This window comes from Rhipicephalus microplus, chromosome 10 (assembly GCF_043290135.1).
Source record: "Rhipicephalus microplus isolate Deutch F79 chromosome 10, USDA_Rmic, whole genome shotgun sequence".
Taxonomy (NCBI): Eukaryota; Metazoa; Arthropoda; class Arachnida; order Ixodida; family Ixodidae; genus Rhipicephalus; species Rhipicephalus microplus.
Window position 1 is genome coordinate 46,274,330 of NC_134709.1, and position 15,050 is coordinate 46,289,379.

At 50.1% G+C, this 15,050-nt stretch overlaps 1 protein-coding gene across 7 annotated transcripts in view; it reads right to left on the reverse strand.

The window, feature by feature from the left end:
- Window positions 1-15,050, reverse strand: part of LOC119181726 (membralin) — a 225,328-nt gene that overhangs the window by 93,319 nt on the left and 116,959 nt on the right. The window contains exon 1 of one of the 7 annotated variants that reach the window (XM_075875607.1): window positions 4,338-4,453. The exons of the other annotated variants lie outside the window; for them this stretch is intronic. The gene's annotated coding sequence lies outside the window, so the exon portion shown is untranslated. Of the gene's footprint in view, window positions 1-4,337; window positions 4,454-15,050 lie in introns of those variants that run through there. 7 annotated transcript variants of the gene reach the window in all.

Consider the following 15,050-nt stretch of genomic DNA (forward strand, 5'->3'; position numbering starts at 1 on the left):
GAGCAAGGCATTCGGCTCTTCAGGGCGTAGAGCCCTTGTTTCGAAAACGAACACCAAGAACATTTATTTTATTCTACACAATTACTTTTTAGCGATTTACCACACGTGACAGAAAATGGGACACAGTTTTTCTCATTAAGTCGGCCCAACAATGCTTACGCGTTTAAAGGGGCACTCAGGAGCAAAGCGTTTCCCCCGTATTAGGAAAGATACAATTTCACAACCCAGAAAACGCTTCTCTTACCGTTACAAGACGTTTGGTAAGCAAAAGAAAAAAAAAAAAACGCGCGAAAAGCAAATGCGAGTGGAGACGCCGCCTTGAGATTCCAGCACCATACACCATGACTTCATAGATTTTTCGAAGGCATCAATTGGGTCCTACGTAGCGTCTATTCGATAAAAATGAAGTACGTTGCCATCTGTGGGTGCCATATACCTAGCACGCGAAGTTTAAGAAAATGTCATGAAGTCAAAGCCACGAAAATACGAAAAAATACATTTTGAAAAAAAAAATTCAATTATGAACATTTTGAAATTTCTGACATCGAGCGCAGAGATTTCAGCACGGCATTTAAAAATGAAAGTTCAACCTTGATTTCATCCCCCTAATAACGAACTCATGTTAGCGATACATACGGCATTAGAGTTCTAACAGTGCAGTTTATCGATCTGTACCAATTCGCTGTTTCTCTTCAGTGTCCCTTCAAGATTAAAACGACGGTGCCGGGGTGTCCACTTCTGGTGTGGTGAAGTGCTATAGGGGTCACGTGCTTACGAATTATGAGCACGGAACCCTTGATGGTCAAAGTTTCCAGAAACCTCCCCTACGGCGCATTTCGTAATCATATCGCGACTTTGACACGTCAAAGCTTAGAAATTTTCAAGGCGAGGGCCTTGGATGCATCATCAAACGGGGTAACTGGCCACGTGTAGCGTCAACACGAGTAATGCAAAAAAAAAAAATCAGTAGGTGGCGATGACGTCATCATGCCACCAAAGATAATCGAATCAAGTTTATTCGTCCTTCGAAGAAAGTAAAGATAAGAGTTATCACAAAAAAAGCCACTACAGTGAGTAGCTTGACGAGGTGAGAGCTCCTCAGCGACTAAGACAAAAATATCGAACAGCTTCCAAAGGTCCACAAGAATTATTGATACATATTAGCGGAAAGAAACTGTAGAACATTGGTGTAACGGGATATAACGAAGAAAGACACAAGTGTTAAATAGTTTTGGCTAGGTGAAAAAAAACATTAAAAAAGACGAAATGTATTTGATGTGACATGGCTACATAATGTGACATCCGACCATGACGTCATCAAAACACATCGTTGCGTCTTCGTATAAGCGGGCGGAATCTAGGTGGCAGTGCACAACAAGGCGAGGTGCGAAAAGCTTTGAGTTAGGGGTGGGGTAAGTATTAGTACATTAAAAAATCAAGCTACGTCAAACGCACCATCAAAATCGCATAATCAGCGCGGAAGGGCCCACAATGTTCATGCAATCAGAAAAATACCCAGCAGCCCTTCAAAACACCCTGCTTTAAGAGAGATCGATGTTCGGTATTTACAGAGCGGAGCATCCCGTCAGAGACATGTGCCTGCAGCTATAGATTCACATATGCGACGCGAAAGACCACACAGCAAGGGTGTGTACTCTGAATTGCGTGTTTTATTACTGCCTGTTTGGAGAGCACGTGTAAGCGCGGGCGACTGTGCGTTTGTAAAAGAAGGCTTCGTTAAACGATCGCTGCCGTACCCACAGCCACGCGTTCGCGAGGAACCCAAACAAAGCGCTCACCTTCGAAGAGCCCGTCTAACACACAACCGACAACCCCGCGAGTGTGTACAGCTGGAGTCGCGCCAGCCCGGGAGGCAAGGGCGAAGCTCAAGGGCGCCTCCGCGTGGAAGGCACGATCTCTCTTTGCACAAAAGATTGCATGTGTACGCCGGCTGCAGGACGTTCGCGACGTAGCGAGCAGCGACACAATGGAACACAAGTAATACAGTGTCTATACGAGGAAGCCGATGAGGAAATGAACAGTTATAAAAGAAAAAAAAAAGAAGAGGATGCAGAAAAAAGGCAGACTGCCCGAGCAGCAACAGCCGTTGCTTTGAAAAAATAACAGAAAAAAAAAACGTGATGGATGGACACGGACTCACTTTTGACACCGCGGTCTTGCTGCTATTGCTACGGGGCGCCACAGGTGCCTTTCTCCCCGTAACACTATGTGCAGACAGATTGCCAGTGACGTCACCAAACCACTTCACAAACGGACCCACACAAGCAGTGACACCCCCCCCCTCCCCCGCCACCCTTCTCCACCATTTCGCCTGAAAACAGTTCCAGACTCAAGCAGGTGGCGGCAACGTCAGCACAAAGCATCATCACGAGTACAGCGCTACAGATTGGATGTCCATATCAGAACTTCTGGTATAACGACTGGCAAGCGCGACTGCTCGCGATAACCAGGCCAGGTGGCGAGCAACGTATCACACTGATGTACAGGCATGATACGTTATGATCACACGCTGTTCAGCAGCTTGTCGCCGTTATCGGTTTCGTCGCTCACCCGCCGGCGCGGGAAGCGCATTTCGCGCTAGTTACCGTTCCTTACTGACGCCGCGGCATCTCGATGTGCCAGTGCCCCAAAATGTCGGCCACCACCACCACGACGTTAACGCGAAACTGTCCGTATGTATATTGCCACGGGGATCGTAGAATGAAAGTCGCACTCACACACACAGCGCGGACAGCGGCCGTGGATTCTCCGTAGATGTGAAAGTGGCATCGATGAGCTTCATGTAAGCTGCGCCGCTAGAGCAGCAAGCACGCGATGCCAATGTGTGTCTATGAACGCATTTTAATTAAAACACGAGAATCACGGGAGGAGCGAAAACTTTCATTTTCACGTGATATAAGCCCTTTGCCCACTTTGTTAATGTTTGATAAACGCAGGAACAAAGAGAGGTTGATTGCACTGCCATACCATGATTATAAAATACACACAAGGTATAAACATATAGGCAACAATATAAGGAGACCCGCAGAAGAGTAAAACTACAATAAACGCACACAACTAGACATACAGTGCACAACGCGACACGGCAGTAGTTGCCTATGCACTTGACTCCGGCATGAACCAAAAAAAAAAAAACATTTGCCACGCTTTCTTTCTCACTTAGAAGTGTAGCAGCTTGGGCTAGTTGGTATTGCATGACGATAGTTATAGCGCGAGAACAAAACGACGACACAGAGACAAGAAGGACACGAAAGACACGAGCGCTAACTTCCAACTGAGTTTATTGCGCAGAGCACGAAAATATATAGAGGAGACAGTAACCATGTGATAAAAACCATATGGCACAAAGAGCAGAACATGAGTAAGAGAAAAACAAAGGCAAAAAACACAAAAAACAAAAGCACAGAAAAACGGCAAAGAAAAATCTATAAGAAAACGAAACAGAAAGGCAGAGATAATACCTGCGCGCACCGAAACCTTCGAGGAACCCGAGTTCCTTCTCGGACAGAGCCACGGAGGGCTTGCTAATACAAGGCACCTGTTCGCGTGCCATCTGCGGGGCCTCGACAATGACTCGGGTGCGCTCATCTCTGTGCTTGCGCAGCGTCACTGTGTCCTTGAAGAGGGGAACACAATTGCGCTCAGTGCTGTGATGAGCAAGAAAACCATCTTTCCCGTTTCTCGTGTCTTTCGCGTCCTTCTTGTCTCTGTGTCGTCGTTTTGTTCTCGCGCTATAACTATCGTTCTTTCTCACATTCGCGCTAATTTGTTCTTACACACTTTACATCGCTCTTTCGCGAAAAACAGTCACAGGCAGTTCCGCAGCAAAAACAAAGCAACTTTCGGTGTCATGCAAGCCATCAACGAGGCAGGAGTGTTTACTCAAAGATTACGTCCTAGCTTTAGCTATAGCATTTTGCTAGATTCACCACTTCTCTCTAATTGTGCGCGTTAGAGGTATACAAGCAATTTCCGAACGGCACAGATAACGATACTGAGCATAGCTGCACTTCTCAAAATCTCACTCATGCGGTGAGTTCAAATACATGTAGCGGCACAAAAAAAAAAAAAAACCTAACAGCGCGAGCGGCGACTCAATTTCTTGAGCCAAGAAAGAATTTTCTCACAAACATGCTACGAAGCATTCCAAACAGTTGTCTTTCGTGTGAACGATTCCCCGAAAGCAGTACGCGAAGTGAAGAGCACAAAAAAAAAAAGATATCCGCGCGCCGAACAGCACAATGCCGGAAATGTTAGGTTAAGGCTTCAAAGACAAATGCAATACGCACGTAACGAAGTATTGATGGCGTTCGTACCTATATAGCAGCAGCCAAGCCCAGAGGCAGACGAAACAAGCGACAGACCACGACGCACGCCGGGCACGTTATCGCACATCGTTTATGGTATCTCCCTGCTGCTGCCCGCACGTCTTCCCTGCCTTAAATGCTCATGAACACGGAGCGTGACAACGTTCCCGTCGCGTCGACGCCATGTGGACTTCTCTCACGTCCGATGCATGCCAGATCGCAGCCCGACGTTATCGCACCGTACAATCGCAGACGATAAAGACGCTTTCAGGCCGCTATCAGAGTCGCAAAAAACACGTAGACGTATAATGCACTAGAAAAGGTACTGTAGTACATAACTGTAGTACGCGTGCTTCCTTGAAGCAGCAACCCCCGTATTCACAAACGCTCCTCGACTCGACTTTCATCCTTCACTTCACAGAGTTGAGCACTGCGGCACAGCTCGACTCAAAATGACGCTGCGCTACTCAAGAATCGCACCAGATTATCGCTGATATGCAGCAACTTGCCGTGCCTAGAGACGGCGCTCCCATCGGCTTTCTCAAGTGCAAGTGAAGCGTTGAGTGGAGAACGTTCTAGAATACGGGGGTAAGTTATGTGTTGCCATCTTACGGCTGGAGTGAGGCTGCGTAGCTCAGCCGCTCTTCGGTCCGAGTGACCACTCTTGTCATTTTTTTTATGCTACACTATATGACAACACCAGCACCGCCATGTTCAAGAGGCCTCGTGTCATCTTTTTGAAGCCGTGGCGAAGATGATGCAGATGATTTATGCACAGAGCCAACTACAACGACCAGAGCTAGAAGCAAGGTAAAAGAATAAAAAAAAAATACAGAGTCGTTCCATCACCGTGGAGACGAAAAGCAAGCACCCACTTCTTTACCTGCATGTGGTCAACACAGCCGCGATATTTCAGCGACCCGGCATACGCTAGTCTGACGTCTAGAGAACGGAATAGAAATCAAAATAACACACGCAGCCATGCAAGCACCTTGGTTGTCGTCACGTGACGACGACCACAGCTGCCGCTGCTTTCATAGTGGATTACATCATGCGAAACACATCCTATAGCGAATTTATATATCATCGTTACTGATTATAGTTAATAAAGAAACATACACTCAAAAGATTCCGCAGTTCTTCTTGCGCATTACGCATGTTGTGTTATCATCAGCGGTCTCAGAATGAAATCATGTAGCGCACAAGAAACCTAGTTGCGTCGAAAGTACAAAAACAGCATGACGTCATTTTTTTTTTTGTGCTTCTAAGTTTCTTTTCTTTGACGCGAAATCACTCACGATGCACTCCGACACGTCTGCGAAACGAAAACTGTTGTTCTATACCCGTCTTCTCTCCGCGGACGCATTACACGAGAACATAACTTCTTTGTAAAGAAAAAAAATAGACATGCACTACTGCGGATAACGTCTGTTAAGCGCGGCTAAGGTTGGCGGTCGTATACACACACTTGTTCCAGACATTCGGTCACCGAGAGCAGCGAAGAAGGGATCGTAAAAACAGGACATGACATGGTCGCTACAGCGGCGGAAACACGCTACACGTGACTGCACGCTCAGATTTCGCAGATAGCGACAAGACCGCACTTGGCGCACGTCACACAGATTGGTCGAATGGGACGAAGATTGTCACGACAGCTTCCATCAGGGTGATTCCGCGTAATATAGAACAAAGCATGGCTGGTCGACCACCAGTTAAATTTCTTTCAAAATTTTACATATTGTTGCTTGATCAGTGGAAAGAAGAAATCCGCAATTGGGTTTGCCGGAAAAAAAGTATTCGATTTGATATGCGGGGATTAACGTCCCAAAACCACTATATGATTATGAGAGACGCTGTAGTGGAGGGCTCCGGAAATGTAGACCACCTGAGGTTCTTTAACATGCGCCCAAATCTGAGCACACAGGCCCAAAGCATTTTCGCCTCCATCGAAAATGCAGCCGGGATTCGAACTTGTGACCTGCGGGTCAGCAGCCGAGCACCTTAGCCACTAGACCACCGCGGCAGGGCGGAAGAAAAGTTTTTTGACGCACAGTACATCAATAATGACGAAGAGGTGGAGTGCCACGCTGACCTGCTCTGCGGTTGTTGTTGTTTTCGAATATGGCGATGAATTACACAAAATATATTTTAAATCTACGTACCTCGAATTTGTTTAGCTATATATAAGCGTACTTGCGCTTACGTTCAATTATATTCCGATTATCTGCGTTGTGCATTTTTTTTTGTAAAAATACTGAAATTTGAGTTAAAACGTGTTTTGCCTAGTTTGCAGGCTTTTACTTTAAAAAAGGGTTTATGACAGCGCGATAAAAATTCCGCATCAGTTTCTCAGTACGCTTACTTATAAAACAGCCAAAGCTTATATTAATAACACCTTTGACGACGATTAAAAAAACCGATTTTTGATATTTCTATACTTTCTCCACTGATTCTACTCCACATCACCTTTCACAATAAATAAAAACGTGTTGCATCATATGGTTTACCTTGCAGCTACGGCCCGTCAAAATATACCCTTGCGCAAGGATAGGCAACGGTAGATCGGACATCCGACCCGCTAAGTATGTAATGCAGGCCTATACTTATACATTTCTTAAAATGCAAGCAGCACTGCACTCGGTCACCCATCAGATATCGGCGTATGGGGCTTGCACAAAAAAAAAGAAACAAAAAAAAATTGCCCGCAGCTTCCCTCGGGGGAACACTGAGGAGGATGCGGACCATATAATTGGTTAACGGGGTGTTAAAGTGCGACTTACTTGGGTCGATGGCTAAATTGGTTAACGTGGTTGTGAAATGGGGTGTTAAATTGCGACTTACTTGGGTCGATGGCTAAATTGGTTAACGTGGTTGTAGGAGGGGGTGTTAAATGAGTGAACACGTACACACGTATGCGAAAGGGCGGCGCTGGTCGAAGGGACGTCGATCATTGTGTTTGTGGATTCGTTGGAATTCATTTCACCGCGACCTTGGACGTCGACGCGCCGTACAAACCAACCGACGAGCGGCAACTGAGCGAGCGAGCGCCGACCTTGAGTATATATACAGCACGACGGCGCATGCACTGTCAGCTGTTGAATGTTCTCGAAGCGCGACGCCACATGCGCGTCCACTGGAGAATCAGGAGAGAGAGAGAGAGAGAGAGATTAATGAAAGAGGAAGAGACAAAAAGGACGCTATTTTCTGCCTCCCGTCGCGGGGGCACGGCTCAGCGCCTTTAGGGATCGGGGAAGGGGAAGTAAAGATGATAGGAAGAAGAGAGGAAGGAAAGAAAAAGTGAATGTCATGGCAAGAGAACGTCTTGTCAGTACAGTCAGTAGTGCGAGTGAAAAGAGTCCGTCTATAAGGCGGCGAGGTCCGCGCAAGCACAGAACTCGAGGAAGGCTCGAAGGGCTTTCGTCTTCGAGCGCGCGGGAAAAAGTATGTCTTCCATTGTTTCGGCAGGTAGTCCAAGCAGACGATAGCGGCTTACCAGTGCGCAACGCTCAGTGGCCAGGTCAGGGCAGGAGCAAACAATATGCTGCAGCGTTTCGTCATCACCGCACCTTCGGCACGCTGGCGATGAAGAGCGACCCGCGGAATACATGCGTGCCGCAGGCCAGACGCTGCCAGTACGCAGGCGAAGCAACAACCGCCGCTCGCATCTGTCCAGGCCGGTCTCCGGAAGGGATGGTGGAGGTTTGCCGCTTGCCACCCGTGTGTCAGGGTGGGCCGTTGGTAAGAGCTTCCGCAGTCGCTGCCGTGAGTAATCCGACTGGGTTACCGCCTTAGTGACTGGCGTGTCGCAGTGGTGTGCTGCCTTAGCGGCAGCGTCAGCCTCCTCGTTGCCAGCTATTCCAACGTGCGAGGGAAGCCAGTGGAGGGACAGGCGCACACCACTCTCTTTGATGGCGGTCAGTTTTGCGTGCAGCAACGCCACAGTTATGCCTGCTTGGTCTGGTTGGAGCAGCGCTTGTAGGGCTGGTCGGGAGTCGCACAGAATCGCCACAGGCAACTGGGGTAACGTGGCAGCAAGGTGGTCGGCTGCCAAGTGAAGGCCGGCCAATTCAGCTGCAGTGGAGCTGGCGTGAAAGGGAAGTCGGCAGCGGATGGTTGTCCCAGTCGATGGTATGACGCAGGCAGCCGCGGCCGAATGGGGGCTGTCCCGAACGGACCCGTCCGTGAATACCAGGAGCTGCCCCTTAAGTCTTTCATGAAGTTTCGCCACGGCTGCCTGATGGAGCTCGCATGCCGGTGTGCGCCTTTTTCTGAGGTTGTCCAGAGTTAATTGTACGTCCAGAGGCTGCTGGTGTGGTGGAGGGGGTTGGATTGGACTGGGGGGATCGGGGACCAGCTCTTCATAGAGAGCGCAGATCTGTGCCATCCGTGACGCTGGTCGGCTCCGCAGTCTCCGAAGGAGGGCAGCGCCCCCGAGGGCCCTGTGAAGGCGATCCACGTGATGCAGCGCCTGTCGTAGCATCAAGAGTGACAGAGGCCAGGTCTGGGCCTCCGCCAGGGTTGCAGCTATGGGTGACTGACGGGGAAGTCCCATGAAGCGCCGAATTGCCATGCGATGTTGCCGCTCCAGTTGCTCCTTGCGGTGTGGCGCTAGCTGCACCAAGGGCAGTGCATAAGTTTGCGCTGTCGTTGCAGCCCCTTCGTAGAGTCTTAGAGCCAGCCGTGAGGTGCACCCTTGGCCCCTGCTGAGCAGTTTGCTTACGGCAGTCTCGACCCTGGTGGCCTTGAGGACGGCGAGCTTAACGGCTGGTATCCAGGTAAGGCGGTGGTCGATCCTTAGCCCCAGGTACGTCACTGCATCGCTCCACGGGATAGGTCGGTCACCTAGCACAAGCCTTCGGACGGCCCTCCGCGCAGCGGCTCTGGGGTGAACCAGCAGTGCCTCCGTCTTCGTGGGCGAAACGTTCAGTCCGATTGCCTTGAAGAAAGAGACGACGGCATCCAAGGAGCGCTGCAGGGAACGCCTTATGGCCGTGAAGTTTTGCCTAGGCCCCTTAACCCACAGTGCCACATCGTCTGCGTACAAGGAGCACTGCGTGGGGTAACGCTTGTCTGCGGGCATCGCGGTCGGCAGCCCCGCTAGCACCAGGTTGAACAGAAAGGGGCTCAGGACGGAACCTTGTGGAACGCCTGCTGTCACTGGCCGTGGATCGCTGAGCGCGCGTCGTACTCTAACCCGGAGGGTGCGTTTTGCCAGAAAGGCACTGATAAAGGTACGTAGGCAGCTCACGATGCCGAGTGTGTCCAAAGCACTCTCTATCGCTATGTGAGGCAAGCTGTCAAAAGCGCTCTGTACATCCAGCAGGACGAGGAGGGCCACTTCGCCGTTGCGCTTGGCCTCCTCCAAGGTAGAGACGACGTCCGCGATCGAGTCTGCTGTGCATCGGTGGCGTCGGAAGCCCGTCTGCTGTTCTGGTAGGAAATCCTTTGCCCCCGCAATCCAATTTAGGCGTGCCAGTGCTATGGCTTCCATGAGCTTGCAGGCAGCAGAGGTGAGAGAAACGGGTCTGTAGGACGTAATGGCGGCACAAGGGCGGCGAGGTTTCCGGATCGGCACCACAACAGCGGTCAGCCAGGCTTCAGGTAGGTTGCCGCTCTGCCATATTTCATTAAAAGTCCTCAACAGGTGTCGTCGTGAGGCCATATCCAGGTTGCGCAGCATCTGGTATGTGATGCCGTCGGCACCAGGGGAACTGCGGCGCTTGGTTCTGGCTAGAGCAACGTTCAGTTCGTGTTCGAAAATAGGGTCCTGACACAGAGATGCGATCTGGCTGGCCGTCCAGGCAGGGTGATGACCTTGCGGTGGCTTGGGAGCAGGCGTGGCGATGAGGGCTGAAGGATTGACTGGTGGGAGTTCTGTGAAACGATCGGCCAGTCGCTCTGCCAGTTCTTTTTCACTAATGCCTAAGTAGATGGCCACCGCAATGACGGGTTGCCGCACCATTGGTCCAGTGACGAGGGATCGTAGAAGTCGCCATGCTTTTGCGCCACCTCTTGCCTGACTCAGGGAGAGGCAGATGCCTTGCCAGCTTTGCCGCCTGCGACGGTTGGCATGTCGCCGACATACCGCATCCACACGATTGAAGAGTGTACGTTGAGCTGGGTCATGGGATTTTAGGTACCTTCTCTCAGCCCTGCGCCTCGCAGCCCGTAAGTTCAAGTGATGGAGGTCTGGCACAGGGTGGTGCTCTGGCACCCTGGTCTGGATAGTTGCCGCCTGCGCTGCCACTGCTACCAGATTCAGGAAATCCTGATCCTCTGGGACGTCTCGAAGCTGCCTTCGAAAAGCCCGCCAATCGATCGTACTACACAGCCTCCTCCTTGGGATCTTTCCGCCCACAGGTGAGATGACGATCGGCAGGTGGTCTGAACCCCAGGAGTCAGGCTCCACTGCCCAATCGTACCGGTCCCCTTCACTGGCCAAGGTGACGTCAATGGCGGAGCATGACGGTCGTGCTGTTCTGCGGACGAAAGTGAAGGATCCGGTGTTCAAAACTTGTAGGCCCAGTTGATGGATAACGTCCACCAGATCCCTTCCTCGAGAGGAGCAGGTGCTACTCCCCCACATGATGTGATGAGCATTCATGTCCCCACATATGAGGTAGTCTCTTCCGAATTTAGCCGTGAGCTGTAACAGCATGGAGGCGTCCCACCGCTGTCCAGGTCGCACATACACAGAGGCCACTGTCGTGTCCACACCGCGAAGCCGCACCGTCACGGCAGAGAATCAGGAGAATTGTAGATGTCGAACGCGGTGTGTAGAGGAGGAAGGGTGCACAGATGGTGGAGGAGCGAAGCGCGCGCGGTGTGTAGAGGAGGAAGGGATGCACAGATGGTGGAAGAGTGGGCGACGGCGCGACGGCGCATGCGCGCGCGTCAGCTGTCGAATGTTCGAGAAGCGGTGCGGACGGCGCGGACGGCGCACTACAAGGCGCGAGTATAAGATGCTCCGCATCTAAAATGAAAGAAATGGCAGTTAAGAACTATAGGGTTGCCAAGCGTAAAAGAAGTGCACAGCCTTCCCTGTTTCTCACCGTTGTTTTTTTTTCCCTTCCTCCTCATTTTCTTTTTTTTTTTTTGCTTCTCTTTACTCCTTTCTCTCTCTATCTTTCTCTCTATTTTCTCCCCTTCTTTCTCGAACTGTGAACCGCTTTAGCTGCGCACTGCTCTTCCTCAAAGGAAATGAAACTTGCTTGATTGATATATAACTGCATATTGTTCGTCATGAGGATCCCGCTCTCTAAACCCCGGTTTGTTAACACACCTCTTAAGCAATACACCCCAAGCGGAGTCTTCAAGGTAATAGAGTGACGCGCAGTGTGAAGGTCACTTGCTGATTCTGCCTCGGTCTGTTGGACAACATTAGCTCGCATTAGTCCCGTCTTGCAACTGCTTCTCTTTCGCATGCATTACGCTGACTGTTGTCCGTCGAAGGGCGTCGAAGTGCTATGCCGTTTTGATGCCTCTCATGTACACTCTGTTGTATACACGCGTTTGCGATTCTGCGCAAACCTTGTCGTACGTAGCATGCGCGGCACTTCCTCCTTGGCGAATAACATGCGGATCTCATGGAGCGGATACTAAGTCCACACACAGAACCACGATATTCGTCAAGTGTAAAAAATAGTCTAACAAAACAACGGTTTCAGATAGGTTTAAAAGACCAGACAGCCTGCACACGCAATAAAAAAAAAAGCGCAGCAGTGGCGAATGATGCACGCTTCTTCGGGCGTCGATGCCACTATGCCGACCGTGGCCGTTTCCTGAAAACACCCGTGCTTATATCCACACACAAAGTCGGGCGACGACGGGCGATGCTGCGCCGCGGTCACAAGCAGGCATCGCGCCACAAACGCGAGGGCGTTACAGAAGTCGGGCGATGTCTGAGAGCCGACCCGCGTGCGCAGCGACCCAAATTGTGCCGCGGCCCTGTTGCGCCTCGATTTCCCTTTTATTTCGTTTTTCTTTCTTTCGACGTCGTCGTCATCATCATCATCATCATCCCGTCTCGCCCCCCCCCCCCCCCCCCCCTGGGTCTCGTAACCATTCGCCTGCGCTAAAGAACGCGAGCTCGCCCAGCGCCGCCTCTGAAACGGAACGAAACGGTGCAGTGCGTTGCGATCAGTTGCGCGAACACCATATACATGAGCACAGCATTATACATAGCGGCACCTCTAGGTAAGGTCGAAGGGATATGCGCGAAAGGTGGTGCCGGACACGCAGAGACGTTAGAATAACGCAGGTCTGGGAACTATATAGTGCATTTGCCCCTTCCTCGGAATATATAGTCCGCAGAGTGAATGGCGAAAAAGGGGGAAGGGCAGTTCTCCAATTACCGCCGCCTTCCCTCTTATTGACGGTTGCGATTCGTTTTCCCGCACACCTAAGCGAAACATAAATGTAGTTATATGCCGTAATAACCGGTATCACTTATAGCGTGCGCACTCTGACGAGGACTGCTCGGCCAGCGCGGCTTATAGAGGTTCATCATAGGGTATGCAGCACCTTCAGACACAACATGATAGAGAGAGTGATACACAACACATTTCCAAGTCGTACAGTATATTGCTGCCGACAAGAATTGTAATATAAACAACGCTTGATTTATATAATTTCGTGGTCTCATCTTCGCATCAGGGCCTACTTACGGTATACGGATCCTTTCCTTTCACACAGAACGACTAAAGATAAAAATCAAAAACAATGTTAAAGGCAGTGCATTCTTTTCTTTAGAAACCAACGAAGTGCCTCATCTGCACAATGGGCGTTTATCCAGCTGATGAGGCAAAGTAGGCTCCCTCATAGGCGGCTTTTCAAGCAGGGAAGACTGCCTTGAAAAACACGCACTCAAAAAGCAAAACAGAAAAAGATAAGAGCCGGCTTTTGGCGCACTCTAAACCTAAGTGCAATGAAATGAGTATTCATTCGACTGCAGCGCACACCCGGCGGTGAGATAGGAAGAGCAGCAGCTTGAGCGAGCCGTAAATAAGGAAGGATCTTTTTTTGGCGTCGCTTTAGGGCGACTCTAAGAAACGGCCTACAAAGACATTTGAGACGGCTCCAAAGGACGCGCCACGCCTTCGGGAAGACAGCGAAACGAACTTGCAAATTAAGGTCATTTTATGAAGGGGACACACTTTTACCATCTTTCTATAGCTAGTTCGTTTGTTTTGCTCGTTTCGTCGAGGAGTGATCTGAGGCTCGCATGAGAAGCAACCTTAAACGACACATAATTTAGGCACTTCGTAGAAATTTACACAGCCAGACGCAGATGAAGGGGCTGTATAACCCCCTACCCCCCCTTCCGACCTACGACTGCTACCATACACTACCACACCATTATGGCGCCCGGCACCGTACCATCATTCAGTCGGCCCGTCATTGTAGTTCAGTGCTACGGTGACGTAGATTTTTCGCGATAGCGACGGCTGAGGGCTCCCGACGTTGCATTCTATAAGAACTCCTTACTTCCCTCCCCCTTCCCGTGCCACCAGGAAGCCGGATACCAATGGTAGCTGGTTGCTCCGCCGAGGCGGTCTATAAGGTACTCGGCTGCTGACCCGCAGGTCACATGCCGGCTGCAGCGGCTGTATCTTCGATGGAGGCGAAACTGCTGTAGGCCCGTGAGCTCAGATTTGGGTGCACGTTGGAGAACCACAGGTGGTCGAAATATTCCGAACCCTCCGCTACGACATCTCTCATAATCATATGGTGGTTTTGGTACGTTAAACTTCACATATTAGTCAAAGCCATTTTTGAATGCATATAGCAAGTACAGTTGCGAAGTGTTCACTACGCCATAATCCTTCCTTTTGCGAATCTGCAAGGTATAAGCAATATACGCGTGCATGTAAGGCAACACGCGAGCCTATACTTACACAGCTGCTAACATTATCGATGCTGGTGCTGCTGCTGATGATTAGATAAGTCTGAGCGCTTTGTATAGTGTATAGACGTTCAAACGAACCGCTCTTTGCGCAATTAACGTGTCTTGGCGCCTGGCGTGATTCCACGCTTCCTTTTATTCGTTTTTTTTTTCTTTTCCGGGAGCAGTTTCAAGCAATGGCACAGCACTGTTGTAGACCACCTGCTCCTCACGCAGAAGGGTTGTGTTCGGTTCTCACCAAAGGCTACTTTTATTTTCCTGATATTTATTTCTTTGCACCTATATCTCGAATTTATCTCGAATTTATCTCGAGCGAGACGCTGATTCTCGCTCACAACCGACCACATCAAAACTCACTGACACCGAAATTTCTGCCAAACAAGTTGTTCAACGATACCGCATTGAGAAGTACAGGACAACGCGTACCATTTTTTAGCACCGTCTTGCTGCTTCTCTCGCGTCCATTTTTTTCCTCTCCTTGCACACTTTATTTCGCGAAGAAGCGGCCTCCCATACAGACCCTGAACGCGACTCAAATAACTCGGCAGCCATCGTGTGCAAACTCGGCTCTGGCGAATCACCACAACAACGGCAAGCCGTCAATGCGCAGAAAGCAGACACATGAGGACTACATCCGGTAAACACCCCTCCTGCAGGAACAAATATAGGCCAACTGCGCAATACGCGCATGGGAGAGCTCAAGCGTGTAATCCCCGTGCGTACGTGAAAAAGTGGTCGGTATATTAGCTGATGGTGCCGAGACGTGTAGATTACAATGCTCTTCGGGAACGAACAAAAACGTAACATTAAAAAGTAGG